We start from the raw sequence: 11321 nt of genomic DNA on the forward strand, positions 1-11321 counted from the left end.
ACAAATAAAAATTACAATATATAATAAAAATGTATAATATATATAAAATATATATATATATATTTATATTTTATATATATTATTATATATGATAATATACCATAAAATAATACAACTTTACCCATTTTTGATTATTATTATATTTGGACAGTTTCCCCCCCCCCCCAAATGCAATTTTTTCTAATAAATAATTTTCTGTCTTTTACAGAGTATGTATTTGTAAGTGTTGTAAGCACATAAAAATGTACATAATAAACATGAAATGTATCACATGAAACATAATTGTACTTGTTTTTAATAATTGTAGGATTAAATAATAATAATTTAATCATATATTAAGATTATACCCAAATAAATATTTTAATGCATTTTTATATACATGTATGATAAACAATTATTATTTCTCAAATTAATATTTTTTTATTCTTTATCTATACGTTTATGCATATTCTAATACACAAAATGAGTTCAGACTTTCTCAGACTTTAACTGTCACGCTCACACCTTACATCATGCTGATTTGTGTATGGTAGTAACGTCACTTTTCACAAACTAAAGAAAGCATTTTGTGAACTCCCCCATAAAGCTTGCCTTGCACGGAGCAACGTTTATTGCAGCAAAGCGCTTTGCATATAGTGGTCCCATTTGAACTATTTGGCCTATTTAGTCAAGACTCAGAGAAAAGGCATTTATAAAAGAAAAAAGATGTGTCTAAAATAGGGGAACAGATCATCCTCTAATGTGTGTTCAACAGTGTAAGAAAAAGAAATCGGCCTGTCCCTGGGTGGGAACTGGATGAGAGCCAGCGCAGTCGAATCTGGTATTAATCAGAACCACACAGAAAACATGGCTTGTTTCTATGTGATTCCCATTTAAGGCAGTGCAATGGGAGTTTTAGTGGAAGGCTTGCACACCATCCGTCTGCAATGCTCTTGTGCATTCAGAAACATGTAATATATCAGTCATTATTACTGACTGACCAGCCGGTTCCATCTCAGGCATAATAGATTTAAATAAATGTACTCTGCAGATGCGACACATCTATTTAATGTCTAGCACATGAAAGCTTATGGTGCATGTGTGAGTGGTAACAGTGCCAGCCCAGAACACGGATTCCCAAAAAGTCATGAAGCATTCTGCAAATTCAGCGAGCTTTAAGATCTCTCCATCATCTCTGCTCCATCTGAGTCGCTGCCCTTCAGTTTAGCCTTTACTCTAGTTCAGTGTGGTTCTGACAGCAATAGTGAGGCTGACTGGAGAGCCGCAGATAAGAACGCAGCAACAGGTCAGCTTGCAGGAAACAGCCCGTACCCTTAACATACATGCTAGTGTGAAAGAGGCAATGACTCATGCGGCCCAGTTTATTTTCTCTGGAGATTCGAATGTGACTTATGAATATTTTCCCTGCAGAAATGAAAAGCAAATTTAAACACACTTGAGTGATGAACGAGATCGCTGTCACCATATTCCTGTTTTGCGCTCTGTTTGTTTAATGTTATTGTATGAGGCTGGCGTCAGAGGGGTTACATAGAACATGGCTGGGAAAAAAAGACAGCAGTTCATTATATTTGTGTTTATAAAGCTATAAAGACCACACAACTGTGAATTACTGTGCCATTTTTCATGCAAGTGTGAGTTTTTGATAATTGGCTCAAATATATGATGCTCAGTTTCGCCCATTTAATTATATTCTGTTAGAATTTGTCCTTAAAATAAAGTGTTACCAAAAATGAATGCTATTTGAGCATATGAAACAACATTTATGTGACTGTTCATGTTAGATTTTATTGATGATTGTTGCAAATATGTATAGTGAGCTCCCAAAAAACGTACTGATATTTATGAATTCATAATTTATGTTAATAAAAGTACTTTTTTTACTTTATGGTCACACCACATGACATTTTCGAGTCAATAAATTGAACGCTGTCTATGATATAAAAGTTTTTCAAAACCAATATGAATATAAAGAGCATGTGTTTTAAAATAGATCATGAAATGATTTGTCATTTTCTTTATTATGGACACTGTACATGTTTGACCCAATTACATACAAGTAACATTATTACATTTGTCTGTAGATTAGGGATTTCAAGAGACCCCCTCTTTAGAGAGGCCTGTATACAACCATTCAGAACACCCTAGCAACCGCATGGCAACCAGCCACAACTCATCTAGAAGTTTCTTCAAAATTCATAGTGATTCATAAAGCTACAGTTGAAAGACTATTCGAATAATTTGTCTTCTTTAATTGTTCCTGTGTTGCTACAAAACGGTTCGCACATTTGTATTTCTAACTGCGTTTCCTCATTGCTTCAATGATCCGGCTTTTCATTATGCTGATTAATGGCTTGTGTGTTTTTATGGCAGATGCTTCAGTGTAATGTCTGATGTCAGTGTCCCTTGAAAACAAACATGAGGTCACTATGGAAATACCAGCAGACTAGCAGAAGAAAGTCATTTATTAATTACTGCAATAATATTTTTGCCCACTTGAATCACAGCGCAGGTCACGGCCCATAAAGTTGGATTCGTGTGCCACACCTGTGCCAACAACACCTGCTATTTTCATGCCACATGCACAATGTGCAGAACACCTCATATACATTTCAAGAATGCACGGCACTTAAAAACATATAAATAATGTACAGTTTGTTGTTGCATGAGGTCAAAATCTGCCAAGAATGAAGCTCACAGCATCCTCGGGGGAAAGGGAACAGCACTAGAGCAAAATACACACACTGACACACAAGACAAACAGTCTCAACTAGCTGGGCAGCAGTGAGGCGTATTGTGAGGACATATCCCAGAAAGCCCATCTCATCATCTGTGTGGCAGCAGCAGACGTACGGTCCGGTCCAACTCTTGTCATGCTGTTTACATAAACACAACGTTTCAATTCTGCCATTCACAGTGCCTTCTGCAAACAGAGCTTGTCAAACTGTAAACATAGAACATGGTGTAAGCACTTCACGGTGAGACCAAAAGTGTAGTTGAAGATGGGGGCGTCCACTCTGACGCACACCAGTAAACCCCGCAAGAGTTCACGAGTGCCAGTATACGACGTGGTATTCTTTTAGTTTATCCTATGTAAATTGAAAACATATTAGGCTTTTGTTTATCTGAAACTTCCTTGGCAGTGGTTTTATTCTCCCGCACCGAATAACCAGATTTGACCCTGTCTTATTCTTTCTCTAAATATTAAATCATGGCCTGCTTAGCTTGTGTAACTTGGCCATGTCATTATCATGCAATCTGATGTCATTGCTACTATAGATGACATCGATTAATTGTTTGAGCATCCAATCTAGCCTGACGCAGCAACTGACTCAACCAGTGGTTTGCGTTGGGGGTGGGACTATCCGTTTGATTGACCAATGAGACATGGTGTCAGCTGTAAAAATGTCAGCTGTATGGCATGCATTTACTATTGCTATCCACTTTGTGCTGTGAACATGAATGATACCTCAAACTGTGCAGCTTGTTTAGAAGAAGTGTGTTCTTGTAAGTGATGAGACTTTTCCTCAACGTTTTTTTTTTTTCATCTGGCAGATAAAGAAACGGTGAAAAAAAAATCCCACTGACCTACATTGAATGAGTCATATCTAGACCAGAATATCTTAGGGGTGTGTTCTTTTGACTTGGGCCAGTACCACTCCGAACACCCTAGCAATGATTCTGTCTATTGGTAAAATATCGGTTAATGGCCGATATTAGAGTTTTGGTAATACTTTAGTTTACAGTGTACATGTACTTATAAGAAATAATACTAAATTATACATAATTACAAGCAACTAATGCTAGCCCTGACTCTATAGTAAGTACAATTAATATTCCTCACTATCTATTTATGTAATTACACTGTAACAGGGACACCTTAACGTAAAGTTTTGGATTCACTTTATCTTTGCTTAATTTGGTCCCCCAGTGTCTTTAACTGCTATGTACTAACATTAAAATGAATAATTTCATACAATAACTTATTGTGTACATACATAACATTGGACCTATATTTAAAAAAATACCTGCATGTAATTACGCTTGTAATTATTTTTGTATTTTACTGTTTTCTCCATTTCTGTCACCAGTGGAGTTTGGGTTCTTTGCCACTTGCTTGCGTAGTTGGGGACTGTTAATATTCAGCAATATTATTGAATTGACTGTACTGACACTATTGGATGAGAACTGAACTGAGCTGGATGATGACATCACTGTTTTCTACAAGGCTGCTTTACAGCTGAATTTAACTACTTTAATTGATGATATTTACACAGTCATTGAATGGAACTGAATCAACACTGATCTGATCCCAGCTGAACAATGACACAATTGTTTTGTTTTTTTTGCGTTACACAAGAATTGATCTCTGTTTGCATCATTCCCTCTCAGAAAAACGGTACAAAACAAAAGCTGTTACTGTGGTGGTACCCTTTTAAAAGGTACTAATATTTTGGTACTAATATGCACCATTTAGGGGTAAATAAGGTACAAAAGTGTACAGTGACAGAGACCTTTTTATGCCTGTAAAGCTGCTTCGAAACTATTTGTATTTTATTAAGCACTTTATAAATAAAGGTGACTTGATATCTGTAAGTACACTGTTGACCCAACCCACCCTTAAACCTAACCATACCACAAAAACTTGGCCCTAACCTTACCTGTCTCCCACCTCAATAACAACAAAGTGTTTGGGGAAACACTTTATTTTACAGTGTCCTCATTATACATGTTACTTACTGTAGTAATAACAATAAATTATGCATAATTACAAGCAACTAAGCCTAAACTAAATCATATCTCTATAGTAAGTACTTATCGTTAATTACTATTACTCAGTACTTACACTGTAACAATGACACAAAATAAAGTATAACGAAGTTATGCAACATACATGAACAGAGTAAGTACATCGTACCAAACAAATTTTTATTTTAAATTTATTGATTGATTGATTGGTTTTCTTTGCCTCATTTAACTGAAGGTTACATAAAGTTAATCTTTATAAATGCTAACAATAATCTTTAGCAGATCTCAAAACGAATATCGATTTTTCATAATGTACTGAAAAATGGACTTATAATGGTATAATAATGGTGTGATGCTACAAATGCTACGTTTAAGTGTTACAAAGTGTTTTTATATTTATACAAAATATTATTACAAAATATGCATTTATACAAAATACTACATTTTAATTTTGGCTATTTATTTGTTATAAGCCATGAAAATAATTATCTGCTTATTGGTATCAGCCAGAATTGTAATATCTGTGAGTACCTGTAAGAATACCTTAATAATAATCTAAAATTGTGCAGAGGCAAACACCACTCACATTAGCTTAAAAAATGTATCTAGTTTATTTACCTGAGGTTCATCTTTAAAAGTGCATTTTAACTTTTAGATTCCCAAATATGGGCTTGAAAATGTCATTCATGTTAAAAGGCTATCCTGTTTTGTTTTATTCCTCTACTAAATTTTCAAATGAATTTGAATTTGAACAAATGAACAAATTAATTTGTTATGATTTATTTGAAGTAATTACAAATATATTACTTCAGATTGCAACTGCTGAGTTCAAATTCCCTTCATATATACCAGAACTTCCCATGGGAACCTTGATTAACAGACATGCCTTAATAGTCATGCTTTTCTTCCTCTCATAGTTTTTAAAGTAGATTTTAAAATGCTCTGTGTAGCAGTAAGTGAATGAGACAGACATTTTTGATAAGGTGTATCGAATGATCCGACCATTGCCAGATCACTGCTGAATTACTTGACATGGATTCCATTGCAGGAAAATATTTAGATGCCCTTGAACATGGATGAGTTCAGCCTGCATTGCCATACTTAATAAAGCATCATGCAGGCTTGGAGGAGTTTTTTTTGGCAAATTTAATTTTTTTCTCCAATGATCAACTTTGTATAAACAAACTATCAACTTTGACCTCTAAACTTAATTAATTTAGAAAATTAGTTAATTTGGAAACTGATTGACATTGCTCAACATGGAGCAATGCCATTGCATAATTGTCAGATGTACTGACAAGCGTTTATGGTAAAATAAAATATATTTTAATGTAATTTCTATTGAGACTTGTATGTCATGTATTTAAATATATGAATAATTACGCATTTGTAATTATAAAGTTGCAATTCAGTATATTTAAATATACCGTATTAACTTTAAATGTCAAATAACACACTACAGTTAAAGGGGTCATATGATGCGATTTCAATTTTTCCTTTCTCTTTGAAGTGTTACAAGCTCTTGGTGTATAAAGAAGATCTGTAAAGTTGCAAAGACTAAAGTCTCAAATCCAAAGAGATATTCTTTATAAAAGTTAAGAGTCAACCACGCCTACCTAAAACGGCTCGTTCTAACACGCCCCCACATGTCTACGTCACGATGTGGGAAGATTTGCATAACGCTGCCCAAATGTTCACGCAAAGAAAGAAGGCGTAACTTTTATTCTCGCTGTAGTTATTGTTGCCACCGTTGCCATGCCGTGGAGACGCTGTGTTTCGTTGTGAAAGCGAAATTACTTTGTTTGGCCTTCCAAAAGAGGACTATATCTGCTTCATCATGCCTAGAGCTGATCCATGCTGGTCGCTGAGGAAATACATCAACTTACATTTCATTACACCAAATACACAAAATGTTATTTTTAGCAACATCATATGACCCCTTTAAAATGAATATTGAGTACTTTACATGTGAGGGAGCTGTAGGCGATGACATGGAGGCAGTGTACGATCCAAATGCAAGAAGTTTAATAATACTCAATAACAAATCCAAATCACAAGGCAGTATCATAGTAGGTAAGACAGGCAGGTATTCAGTAAACATGAAGACAGTCCAACAAGGCAAACTAGGCAGAAACAGTAATCCAAAAGGCAGTGGTCAAATAAGGCAGGCACAATGGTCCCAACAGTAGAGCAAAATAGGTTGAAAAACGCTTGCTAAGGCAGTGAGAACTGGCAATACTTCGCAGTGAGCAATAGGGACTGCATGGTTAAAATATGGTACCAAAGAGGAATTTACCAACGAAGATACAGACAGCTAGCATTCGGGAGAGGGCTCCCTCTGGTGGTTGGATAGATGGCTACCAGCCCCATTTGTTACAGAATCCATCCCCCTCCCTCTACGAACACCTCCAGGTGTTCTTCTCTTGGGTCGAACCCTGGGACGTGGTGTTGGACGGTCAGGGTGCCGTTGGTGAAACTCCTGGATCAGCAATGGGTCCAGTATATCCCTCGATGCCACCCAAGATCTCTCCTCTGGTCCGTAGCCCTCCCAGTCCACCAGATATTGCAACTGACCCCCTCTACGGCATGAATCCAGGATCTTGTTAACCGAATAAGCAGGTGTGCCATCAATCTCCAAGGGAGGAGGAGGCTCAGGGATCGAGGTGCCGGGGTCAGATGTGGGGTGGACTGGTTTCAGGAGGGAGACATGAAATGAGGGAGAGATGCCATAATTAGTAGGAAGCTCAAGGCGGTATGTAACAGGGTTGATTTTGTTTCAGAATCTTGAAAGGACCTACATACCTCGAGGTGAGCTTCCTACTCGGCAGTCGTAGTCGGAGATCTTGGGTGGATAGCCAGACTCTCTGGCCTGGTTGATAGTTGGGGTGGGGACGCCTCCTATGGTCCACTTGGATCTGTTGGGCCCTTATGGCTCTCTGAAGTCTTACATGAGCGATGTCCCACACCCGTTCACTGTGCTTGATCCAGTCGTCCACCGCCGGCACCATGGAGGGTTCACCAGACCAGGGAAGCATGGAGGGCTGGTAGTCTAGAACACATTGAAAAGGGGTTAGACCAGTGGATGAATGGGTAAGGGAGTTTTGAGCATATTCGGCCCATGGGAGGAAGTCACTCCATTTGTCCTGTTCTTTACTACAGTAAGTTCTGAGGTAACATCCAATTTCTTGATTGAGTCTCTCCACCTGGCCATTAGACTCGGGGTGATATCCAGAGGTGAGGCTGACATTGATGTCCAACTGCTTGCAAGAATGCCTGCCATACCCTTGAGGTGAACTGAGGACCCCGGTCAGACACTATGTCCTCTGGTATTCCATAAATTCTAAATACATGCTGAAATAGTTCGAGAGCAGTTTCCATGGCCGTGGGCAAACCCTTGAGTGGTATCAGTCTGCAAGTTTTAAAGAAACGATCTATGATAACCAGGATAGTAGTATAGCTGTTAGAGTTGGGTAGGTCAGTGATAAAGTCAATCGACAAGTGTGACCAAGGACGGTGAGGGATTGGTAAGGGTTGGAGCAGACCGGCAGGTAGTTCACAAGGAGTTTTAGACTGTGCACAAACAGAGCAAGCTTTAACATAGTTAATGATATCCTGGTTCATGTTCAGCCACCAGAATGCATTGCGTACCAAAGTCGTAGTTCGGTGAATCCCAGGGTGTCCAGAACTTAGCGAGGTGTAGACTCACTGTAAAGTTCAACTGCGGAAGGCTTGAGGAACGTATTGTCGATTGGGTGGACATTCTGGTGGAGGTGGGTCATCCTGCTGGCCTCTTTAGATTTCCTCCATGACATGCCAACTGATCTGAGCAATGACTACAGATGGTGGTAAGATAGATATGACAGGCTGGTCAAGTTGTTCAGGATCATACCTGCGTGAGAGTGCATTGGCCTTGTGGTTCTTGCTGCCTGGATGGTAAGTCACAGTAAAATTGAAGCGCGTGAAAAATAAAGACCAGCGTGCCTGCTTGGGATTCATCTGCCTGGGGCCCTTGAAATACTCAAGGTTTTTATGGTCTGTGATAATCTGAAAGTGGTGCACTGCTCCTTCCAGCCAGTGTCACCACTCCTCTAGCTCAGCCTTCATCGAGAGAAGCTCCTTGTTACCCATGTCGTAATTCCTTTCTGCAGCAGTCAGTTTACGTGAGAAAAATGCACAGTGATGAAGTTTACCAGGGGTGCCATGACGTTGTGAAAGTACTGCACCGATCCCACGGTCTGAGGCATCCACTTCCTCAACGAAGGAAAGGGGTCTGGACCTTTCAAAATGGGCTCTGTTGTAAAACTGGCTTTGAGACCCTTGAATGATTTCACTGCCTCTTGTTTCCATTTTAGCTGGGCTGGTTTGTCCTTAAGGAGGGAAGTCAACAGGGCTGCAATCAAACTGTAGTTGCGAATGAACCGGCGGTAAAAGTTGGAAAATCCCAGGAATCGTTGGAGTCATTTAACCATCTTGTGCAGAGGCCATTCTGTGACTGCCTGAAATTTTGAATCGTCCATCTCCACTCCTTGATGACTGACGATATACCCCAGAAATTACGTTTTAGAGATATGGAACTTACATTTCTATAACTTGACAAAAAATTGTTGTTGCTGTAGCCGTGATAGGACTGTATTGACATCTTTGATGAGTTGTTCGAGGTTCGGGGAGTAGATCAAGATGTCGATGTAGGCAACGACACACTTGTTCAATAGATCGCAGAAGATCTCATTAATAAAGTTGAGTTAGCAAGCCCATAGAGCATAACAAGATTTAAGCCCATAGAGCATAACAAGATTTAAGACAAGACAGAAAAAGAGTTTTTAACATTAAGAGTTTTCCACTCATCTCCTTCTCGGATGCGGATCAGATTATAGGCACTTCTAAGGTCAAGCTTGGTGTAAACTAGGGCTCATGCAGCTGTTTCAAGGCAGAGGGGACTAAAGGCAATGGATACCGCTACTTGACCATTACATTATTCAGTCCCCGATAGTCTATGCAAGGACGAAGAAGGTCGAATGTAGCCCGAGGCAAGAGCTTCCTATACTATGTCTCCATGACCACAGTCTCTAGGCGTGACATTGGATAAACTTTGCTTTCAGGCAGGGACATATTGGGTAGAAGATCAATGGCACAGTCCCAAGGTCGATGAGGGAGTAGTTGTGTGGCTTTAGATTTGCTTTTGAATACGTCAGAGAAGGTGGCATGGATAGCTGGTAGTGCAGCTTGGGTCTTAACCTCAGGGCTCTCTATGCTGGTGGTCAGGCAGGGTAGAGACAAGGTGTTAGTGAAGCATTGGGAATGACAATATGCTGACCACTGTGCGAGTTCTCCCTGGTTCCAAGAGATAACAGGATCGTAGATAACTAGCCAAGGGTGACCCAGAATGACCTTGGATTTACATGACGGAACCACGTAGAAGGTTATGGTTTCTTTATGGAAGAGTGCAATATGAAGAGTAACGGGCTTGTGGCTGTAATTCCAGAGCCAATGGGACAAATCTATGGCCTAACAGGACAGCTCTGTTTGTAACTTCACATTAAACACTGCCTTGAGAGCTATGTTGTTCCATCCGCTCTGTGCAGCAAGCGTTAAGAATTCAATAGCATAGTGCTCAGCGGTGCGAGTTCCCTGTTTAACATTCAGTAGTTGGTCAGAAATATCCTGCCACCCCCCTCAGGATATTCAAACACTTTGTAAAGCTAGGAGATGAAATAGTCAAACAAAGACTGTATGTGAGCGTCACTCTCCTACACCGCAGATGCCCAATCTAAAGCTCGTCCAGTTAACAACGACATTACAACAGCACACTGCTTAGATTCTTGGTTATAAGTCTCAGGTTGACTAGCGAAGAACATCTTGCATTGACAAATAAACCCTCAACATAGTTCTGGTGAGCCATTAAAATTGTCAGGTAAAGCGAGTCTTACCCGGAGAGCTTTGAGGAGCGGGGAGAGAGCGGATGTATTGAGTGAGACTGTCATTGGTATTTCTCAGATGCACCAGCTGTTCCTGATATCCATTGAGCAGCTCACTCTGATAGGCGAACGCCACTTGAAGCTGAGAGACTTCTGCTGGATCGATGTTAAGCAAGGTATTCTGTGAGGGAGCCATAGGCGACAACATGGAGGCAGTGTATGATCCAAATCCAAGAAGTTTAATAATACTCAGCAACAAATCCAAATCACAAGGCAGTAAGTATCATAGTAGGTAAGACAGGCAGGTATTCAGTAAATGTGAAGACAGTCCAACAAGGCAAACTAGGCAGAAACAGTAATCCAAAAGGCAGTGGTCAAATAAGGCAGGCACAATGGTCACAAAAGTAGGGCAAAACAGGATGAAAAATGTTTGCTAAGGCAGTTAGAACTGGCAATAATTTGCAGTGAGCAATAGGGACTGCATGGTTAAAATATGGTACCAAACATGAAGTTACCAACGAAGAAACAGACAGCTAGTATTTAGGAGAGGGCTCCCTCTGGTGGTTGGATGGATGCACCAACCTCGTTTATTACAAGTATGTTAGTCAACACATCAATTGTACTTTAAGGCACAACAAAAGATTTTTAAAACAGTGATTA

The sequence above is a fragment of the Sinocyclocheilus anshuiensis genome, unplaced genomic scaffold, assembly GCF_001515605.1.
Source record: "Sinocyclocheilus anshuiensis isolate Anshui unplaced genomic scaffold, SAMN03320099.WGS_v1.1 scaffold1487, whole genome shotgun sequence".
In the NCBI taxonomy this organism is placed as follows: domain Eukaryota; kingdom Metazoa; phylum Chordata; class Actinopteri; order Cypriniformes; family Cyprinidae; genus Sinocyclocheilus; species Sinocyclocheilus anshuiensis.